This window comes from Apus apus, chromosome 4 (assembly GCF_020740795.1).
Source record: "Apus apus isolate bApuApu2 chromosome 4, bApuApu2.pri.cur, whole genome shotgun sequence".
Classification (NCBI taxonomy): Eukaryota; Metazoa; Chordata; class Aves; order Apodiformes; family Apodidae; genus Apus; species Apus apus.
This window is the reverse complement of record NC_067285.1, coordinates 107,282,052-107,290,133: the sequence shown is the minus strand read 5'-3', so window position 1 is coordinate 107,290,133 and position 8,082 is coordinate 107,282,052. Positions and strand designations below refer to the sequence as shown.

Genomic DNA, 8,082 nt, shown 5'->3' with positions numbered 1-8,082 from the left:
GTTGGAATCAGCTACTGAACTCAGAGTAGTGACCCAATACCTCCGGACAAGCTGGGACCATCTCAGCAGTGCATTCTTGGGAGGGGAAAAGTGGAGGTCAGGCTGTCCCGGGTCATGTTTGACCACTGCCTAGGTTGCCTCCTGCCAAATCTGACCTTTGATAATGCAGTTGGCAGCACAGCCCATGGAAAGCAGGACCCAGGGAAAGCTTATTTAAGTCCAGGTGATAGTCAGATGTGGCTGGGTGCAAGCAGAGGAGAGTGTTCAGGGGTTTGCAGGTGGCTCTGTATTATCTTCTCTCAAAAAATACCCTTTTGTCACTGCTTGGCCACTGGCTCCCTTGGAAACAAGCCTTGTCCTCTGTAAAAGCTACCCTCTGCCCATGTAACCCCAAAGTGCTGAAATTCATCCCTCCTGAATCCTGCAAAAGCCCAAGTCTGTGCAACGAGCTGAAATTAGACTCTGGCTACAAAACACAGTCCAAGCCTTGAATTCTCTTAAAGTTCAGCGGATTCAATGCTGGGAATTTGTGTCCACCCATGCCAGAGGTAAAGGGATTAGCTCTGAAGCCCTGATCCCACTCCACTATTCCCAAAGCTCAGGGCAGCCTGGGCTCCCGGGCTGAGGTTCAACCCTTTGCAGCTGAAAGTGTTTAAATAGGAACGTCCATCACTCGGTGTGAATAAAAGCGAAAGTGGCCCTTTTAAAAGAGAGCGATGACTTGATCAAAATGCTGCTTTGTCATATCTGTTTCATAAAAATTTGCCCCCTCCGGGCCAATCCGGCTTGATGTCAATGGTGAACGCCAACCGCAGCCTTGTCTCGGTGAGCACCACACAAAGCCTTAATTTCACAGCCTTCAACCGACAGTGAAAAATCACCAGGAACTTTCTCCTCAGCTCTGGGATCTCCCTAGCAACCGCAGGCCAAGCATACTGTAATTCAATTTATGCCTTGAACTCCTTCAGGAGTCTCTTCTTTAAAATCTGTCACAGTCAACGTGCCTTGGGAAACTATTATAAGAGCCTGAACCTTTGACCAGCCGGGGAAAGTAAGCGCTAGTATAAATCTCGTAAGCATGTTTGGTCTGTTTTTAGGTTGGGGGGGTATGGTACATTTAACATTCAGCCCATAGCCTCCATCTCTTTGCTGCTTGGGAAATGCACCCCACATCTGTCACACTGTCTGCGCCGAAACCGGGCGACCGGCCCCGAAAAGAGGCGCGGGGGAAATGCCTCCGCTCAGCCAGAAGAATTGCTTTATGTGGAAATGCACTGACACGGCCCTGGGCCCGTCGGAGACAGAGGGGTGGCATGGGAAAGATAAGCAGGAGTGACCTGGCAGGTTTGTGAATGTCTCAATCCTGGGGCTGAAGTGGGTCGAACAAAAGACTGAAAGCTTAGCAGGAAAACACAAATGATAATGAACTGCTCGCTGTGTTTAAATAGCCATCCCCAAATAGTTCTGCAGTGAACATTGTCAGGTTACTTTAGTCAAAGTGAGGTTTATAGGCCTGTAATTTTCGGGGCTATTTGCTCAGGAGCCCTCTGTGAGCATCTTGAAAAAATTACTGCTTTCGCTGACAAATGCCATTTTTAAATTAGCCATATGACACAATGTCTTATAAATAGGACTCTTCTTTGTGTGCTAACTCCGTGTTTCAAGTGTGGTCAGAAAGAGAAGGGACAAGCCTTTAATGAGTAATGCTTGTCTGGAAGTTCGTTGGCATTGCAAGTCTAGGGGCAGATTCAGGATAGTGTCAGCCTGGGAGGATGGTGGGGGGGTTTACACCTGGGAAAAAGTAGCAAATACTCTCCTGTGGGGTTGGTGAGAGCCTCCATACACGCTGGCTTTGATGGGATGGGCAGCTCACAGGAGCTGGCTGCTAAAGCTAATTTTAAAGTAATTATTAACTTATGCCAGCCCAATCTGAGTATTTATCCCAGGAGCCTCACCCCATCACACTGTGTGAGCTGGGAATAATAGGTCTATGCAGCGAGAGGGGGTTTTCCAGATGGATCAAAACTAGACATCACATTCCTAGCCTGCTCTCTCTCTCTTGGCTCTGGAGAAGCATCCTGGACAAAGTGGCATACAGTAGTAATGCCAGGATGATCCTGGTGGGTGAGTATTACAGATGGTGAAGATTTTGGTGAATATGCCACAATTAGCCCATGCAGCTTCTGTCTGCAGTGCTTCCAGCTGTGGCCATGTTGCAAGACATGGAGCAGCTGCTGGCAGCCAGCACAGTACCTGTGGGAAATCCCATCTGTCCATGAATGGGGAGGGTTTTATGCTTCATGCAGGGCTAGATTTGATCTTGACAGTCTTTCCCCACATTGCTTAATACGACCATATTTGTATTTTCAGTCCTGCTGTTTTGCTTTATCTCAGGAAGCTTTGTAATGCAGACTGGGGACGGTACTTGGCCAGGAAGTATCTCCATCTACCCTCAAAGAACAACAGCCTGCAGCTTTTTCCAACACTTGGAGAAGTACTAAGTTAAGGACAGTTTAAACGCAAGAAGGGTTTGAATTCTTGTCTGTGGCTGAGTAGGGACTTGGCATAATTTTATGCTGGGAGAACCTGCTCTGACTTTAGTAAGGCTTATGGGCATTTGACATTGCAAAGTAAGTGGCTGCTAAAAAACATAAAGAAAAAATAGGCCACAAAGAAATAACACAGCAACATGCAAAGCCATGGACCTGGAAATGGCAGTGGTACAAATTAGTGCAGCAAAGCTGGAGCAACTACCAGCTCAGGGCATATTTAAATCTTTTTTTGTTTTTTACCTTTCCCCCAGCCTTTCTGCTTTTCCCATCTAGTTCTGCTTGTTGGCCAGCAGACCTGAGTCATGGCCCCGTTTGCTGTTTCTGTGTATAGTGGCTGGTACAGGGAGGGCTTAGGTGTAATAACACCCCATCACTATTCATTACAAACACAAAATCACTGCTGGAATACCCACAGGTTCCCACGAACACAGGGCTTTCTTTCATCCTCTTGTCTCCAATCTAAAGAATTCTCCACTGTTCAGTCAAACTGAGCAAATAGGTAGAGGAAAAACACACGTATTACTAATTAACCAGAGATCATTGTTGTACACCAAACAATAATATCAAAACTCATCAGTTTGAGTAGAGTGGGACATCAGTGAGTGAAACATTAGCAACATTCTTTTAACTGTTTGTGTCCCTAGGAGAAGTCTAGTCATTATGTGAAGGCAGGGATAGATTTCATTCCCAGAGTGGTGCAGGAGTCGGCTACTCTGTTGGTGTTGAAGTTGGACTCACATTCATTTAAGATATATCATGAACAAGCAGGTGTTGGGTAACTTTGTGAGCTGCCCATAGTGAAAACAGCACGGGGTTGCCACTGCTGCTGTCCCCCACGGATGGGGGGATGCCAGGATACTTCAGACCAAAATCTGAGGCATTTGCAAAGCCAGGAAAGCAGATTATAATAGCTGCTTTGCACCAGGGGCATGTTTCTGGCTCTACATCAAGAGAAAAAAAAAAATATTAAATATAATTTATCTTTCTCTGGGGAGTTTATGGGCCAAGTTTTGAGGGAATTATCTTTTTTGCATCGCCTGTTCGCTAGACTGTATAAATACAATACCTGCTTGAGAAAGGAACAACAGTGCTCCTTTCAGCCTTGCAGGATTTCAATTCACAGTAAGTTTATCTGACATCTCTCATGATTAGCTGTGAACTTATCTCAAGCAAGAGAGAGGGGTGGAGAGAGAACAAGAGTGAAGATAAGCACCAAACAAAAGATGTTTGTCTCTCTCTTGGTGCTGCCTTAAACAAGCACAGTCTGTCAGGTACTGAAATATGAAGTAGCATTTTTGCAGTGGGAAGCAAGAGGAAAGCATGGGATATAAACCCATTTTAGACACCAAATACATCCCACTGTTTTTTATGTTTCTTGACAGATTGTACTGCTAATTCCACCCATTCAGTGGGAAAAATTCTGTTAGCAGGTAAGAGCATGCTTTGAAGTGCAGCACAAGATTCTCAGTGACTACAAGCAAGTCTGGGTCAGAGAAGAATTGATCCCATTTTCAGCTGAGTCCTGAAGCTTGCAGGCATGAGAATGCAAGGTGGAGGTTTTCTTCTCGGGGCCACAAGGATCTGTCTGTGATCAATTTTAAAGCATAATCCAGTTCCCAGTGAAGGTAATGAAAAAGGTCTTGTGTACCTGAGCAGTTTGAGGAGAAGACTGGGCATTTTAACCCAACCTCTACCACTTACAAATCAGAGCACATCAAATGAAGTGATGACACAAACATTGTGGTTCTCACCACCACGGGGGGTTATGCCAAAAACTATAAATTTATTCAGAAGTGTTTAGGCAAAGCTGTGAGGGAAAATTCCTTCAAGATCTAGCAAATATAAAGATGCAAAAATGACTTTTCTTCAGGGGATCAGGAAATCCCTGAGCTAAGGCCAGCAGGAGCTTCAGGCATGTGCCACAGGAGATGTCATGCTCATCTGCTTGAGACCCCTTTTCTCAGCATCTGCTCCTGGACTCCTCAGAAGAAGGGCACCAGGCAAGCTGCACATTTGTTCCATTCCTACAGAATCCAAAATAGAAGCAGAAAATGTCTTGCAAAATTGCCCGTGATTTTTCAGTAGAAAAGACAAATGGCTTGATTTTCAATGAAATGGAGCACAAGGTTCCCTACTGGCTGGATGCCTGCAGGATAGCTGTTTTCAGGATCCTCTGTGGTGTTTTACATTAATCAGGGGCTTCCCCAGGCTGTAGACATGAAGTTATTCCAGAATAGCCCTGAAGGAGCAGTTGTTCACAGAATAAATATCCCTGAGTAACTCCATCTGTGGACACTGTTATTGCTGGTTACCAGAATCTTCTGCTGGTGAACTAATCTGAAACATCTCTCTTTTTGCCAAACAAGAGTCTTCACCCATGTGTTATTCAATACTAGCAGCTCTCTGAATTCCTTTTAGCTATAACTTGAGAGTCCTATCAAGTATGAACTGACCCAAGGACAGAAGTTTACATGGTAACAGCTGGCACATGTTGATTATTCATCATTTCACAATATTAATAATGTTTTGCTCTCAAATGGCCTTTGCTGGAGTTGCTGAAAGTACTTTGAGAAATCACAGTGGAGTAAGCAGTCTTATTTCCATTGCTCAATCAGGAAAAACTGAGGAACAAACACAATAAGGCATAATTTTCTAAAGTTATTAGTAATCTGAGATGTTCCCTCTTGGACAAAATCTAAGTGGAGAGCAAGAAGAGTTTGTCCTTGTGATAATGGTGACCGGACTTTCTGAAAGGTTCCGCTGTTGGTACCCAAGAACTGGAGACAACAAAACTCCTTGTCAGTCTTGAAAGTGTTGACTTATAAACCGGTCATGGGGATATTATTATTAGCATCATTATCGTGGTTGCACACAAATACTGATTTGGGGGTTTTCATTGCTCTACACTTGTATGGAAAACAGGGATCCCAGCCCCAAAAGCTTTTTCTCAAAACAGCAGCCCATAATCAACAGGAGAGACACTGAGTGGAGAGTGGGGCAAGGCAAAGTAGGATTTGTCTGAGATGCCCAGGGGAATAGCAGCATCCTACCTGCTCTGCTGCTATGGGGCCGAAATTTCTTGTCTGCTTACAGAAGAGGAGGGATCTGGCAGGAAACACAGGGCAGACTTTGCAGTGATTTGGTGGGAACTCTTCCATTTTCCCCATTTGGCAGGAAAAATGGTCTGAAAAGTACTTGTTGGAAAGAGCGGGCTGGCCTCATCTCCCCCACCTGCCTAGCAACTTTGGGGAAGGTTTGGGAAACAACACTAAACCATTTTCTTTTTCCCTCAGCCTTTCCCCCTTCTCCCGGGCCACAGCCTGCATTTATTTTTGTCTCCTTCCCACTTTCTTTCTTCTGTTGCAACTCCAGTGGCATATCCTGGCACTTTCCAAAGTGAAGTCAGATTTTGGCACCGTCCCTTAAGCTGTGATGAAAGTTACAACGGGGAGGGTAAGTGGAATTTGATAACAAAAAGCCTCTTGGGGCCTTTTCATCTTTGAACCACTGGCAGTCCCAATAAAGTCCTGTTTCTGTCTCAACATCAACATTCACCATTCTGCAAAAAAAGAAAATGGAAGATAAAATAAATAGGAATTACTGCAGCAGATCCGTTAAAAGATTTCCCTTTTACTAGATTCCAACAAATTGCTTGAAACACATCTTAAACTGCCTGCATTTTCAGGAATGTAAATACACTGAAGGACAGATTATACAGCCACAACTCTGGGGCAGGCATGTCAGGAGTACAGAAGACAGAGTCATAATCCTCCCCCTTATTCTTCCTGGCTAAATATTCTTATGTGGTCAAAGTGACCTACTGTGAAGTCATGTCAACTGCTAAGTGGTTTAAGATAAGTGTCCCTTGATCACAATGGAAAGTTTGTGGACATTTTCTGAGAAATAAGCATTTTGAAAAACCATCGACAGCTGGCAATGAAGAAAATACATTGTCCTCCCCAGCCATGCTGAAATTCTGTGCTCAAATGTAAATACAATGTGAGCATGAAGCAGTAAATTTTTTCAAGCACCACTCAAAAAAGCTGCTAGAAAAGGGAAAAAAAAAAAAAAAAGACTGAACTCTAATGACCTTTGTGTACGTCTATTTGACAATATAACTTCTCTAGCCAAGGTTTAAAAATGGCGCAGTCTTGCATCAGAGGGTAGACTGGACCATATTTCTAAACTGTGCTGCAGTATTAGACATAGTAATTTATTTTCTATTTCTCCAGTAGGATTTCACAGAAATAAAGAGCACGACCTGCCAAAGCACATGTTTTGGAGTAAATAATGATGAAAAAAATGTGGTGTTTTGCTTGCCAAAGTGCACTATTTTGCCTTAAGGCACAGAGGACTCCCACGGTGCGTGTGTCCAAATTGTGAGGACCTCCTGGGTCAGGATAGTGGTGGTGGGACTGTTCAGAGCCTGTGAAGCTCAGAAGGTCCAGCACCAACCTGGACGGGAGGCAATGTGCTGACAGCTGCCCAGATTTTGCTCCTCAGATGGGGTCCCCTTACCCCTGCCCTGTGCTACACTGGTAGCAGGGCACAGCCCCCCACTGTCACAGTCTGCAAGGACCTTGAAGTATAGCTCAGATTACTAGGACAGCCTTCCTCAGAAAAGTAACTAGAAATGTATCTTTGCTGGATTGGGGCATAATTTTATTTGTGTTGTTTTCTTTTTCTTTTAGTCCATATCCTGCTTAATAGTGCTGTTCTTACTACCTGGAGGGAATCAGAAGATTCTCCACACTGAGTTTTCCACACTGCTCCTGCAGGCCTCCAGCTATATCCAGAAGGAGAAGCCTACAGATGAGATAATTCCCCTGCATAGACACTGCCATGGTGTCCTCTTGGTGGTGCCCAAAGCACCCATAGCTCTGGCTGTATCTTCTTGAGCCAAACTTATGAGCAGTAACTATAAAAATTATTTTTTCAGCCACTGCTGGAGACTTGTCTTCCATTGGGCTTTTGAATGTGGGAATTTCCAGGAATACATCCTCTGGGTTTTCAGGAACATGCCCTTGTCTCCTCTACGGTGTATTTACCTCCTCCTACTTCAGAAATAGAAGTGAAGAAAACTTTTGACAAGGTCCTTCAGCCATTTTTGTTCACAGTTGCTTTGCCATGGAAGGGTTAGATATATCTCATCATTATTCCAGAGGCAACTAAAATCTGACATTTGCTAATAAAAATATGTTGCATGTGAATCCCATTTGGTCTGGAGTATGTAAAACTGCTCTACTGCAAAAAAAAATGTTGATTTTATTTTATTAAAATAATACCAGAATCCAAAAGAAAGGACAGGTTTTCCACTGAGTATCGATCCCATTGTGGTCATGATAGTGACAAAGTGATAGTGATAGACAGTGATAGTGGGTTCACCATTTTACTTGTCATCTTAGTTAACATTGCCCAGCAAAGGATGGATTCATTGGCCTGTAGATTTTGCCTTGTTTTCTTGAACATCAGGTTTCTTTGCAAAAGTCTCTGACATGAGTAATACCCACACAAAACAGTGACATCAGCC

General features: G+C 44.0%; 1 long non-coding RNA gene across 5 annotated transcripts; it reads left to right on the top strand.

Moving 5' to 3' along the window:
- Positions 1 to 1,981: 1,981 nt before the first annotated feature.
- Positions 1,982 to 7,762, top strand: LOC127384863 (uncharacterized). Of its 5 annotated transcripts, XR_007889518.1 has the most exons (5): positions 1,982 to 2,124; positions 3,935 to 4,177; positions 5,925 to 6,005; positions 6,785 to 6,914; positions 7,244 to 7,762. It is a non-coding gene; the product is annotated as an uncharacterized LOC127384863 (long non-coding RNA). The 5 variants fall into 5 exon arrangements; XR_007889516.1 differs by lacking the exon at positions 6,785 to 6,914; XR_007889519.1 differs by having other exon boundaries at positions 6,788 to 7,762.
- Positions 7,763 to 8,082: the final 320 nt, after the last annotated feature.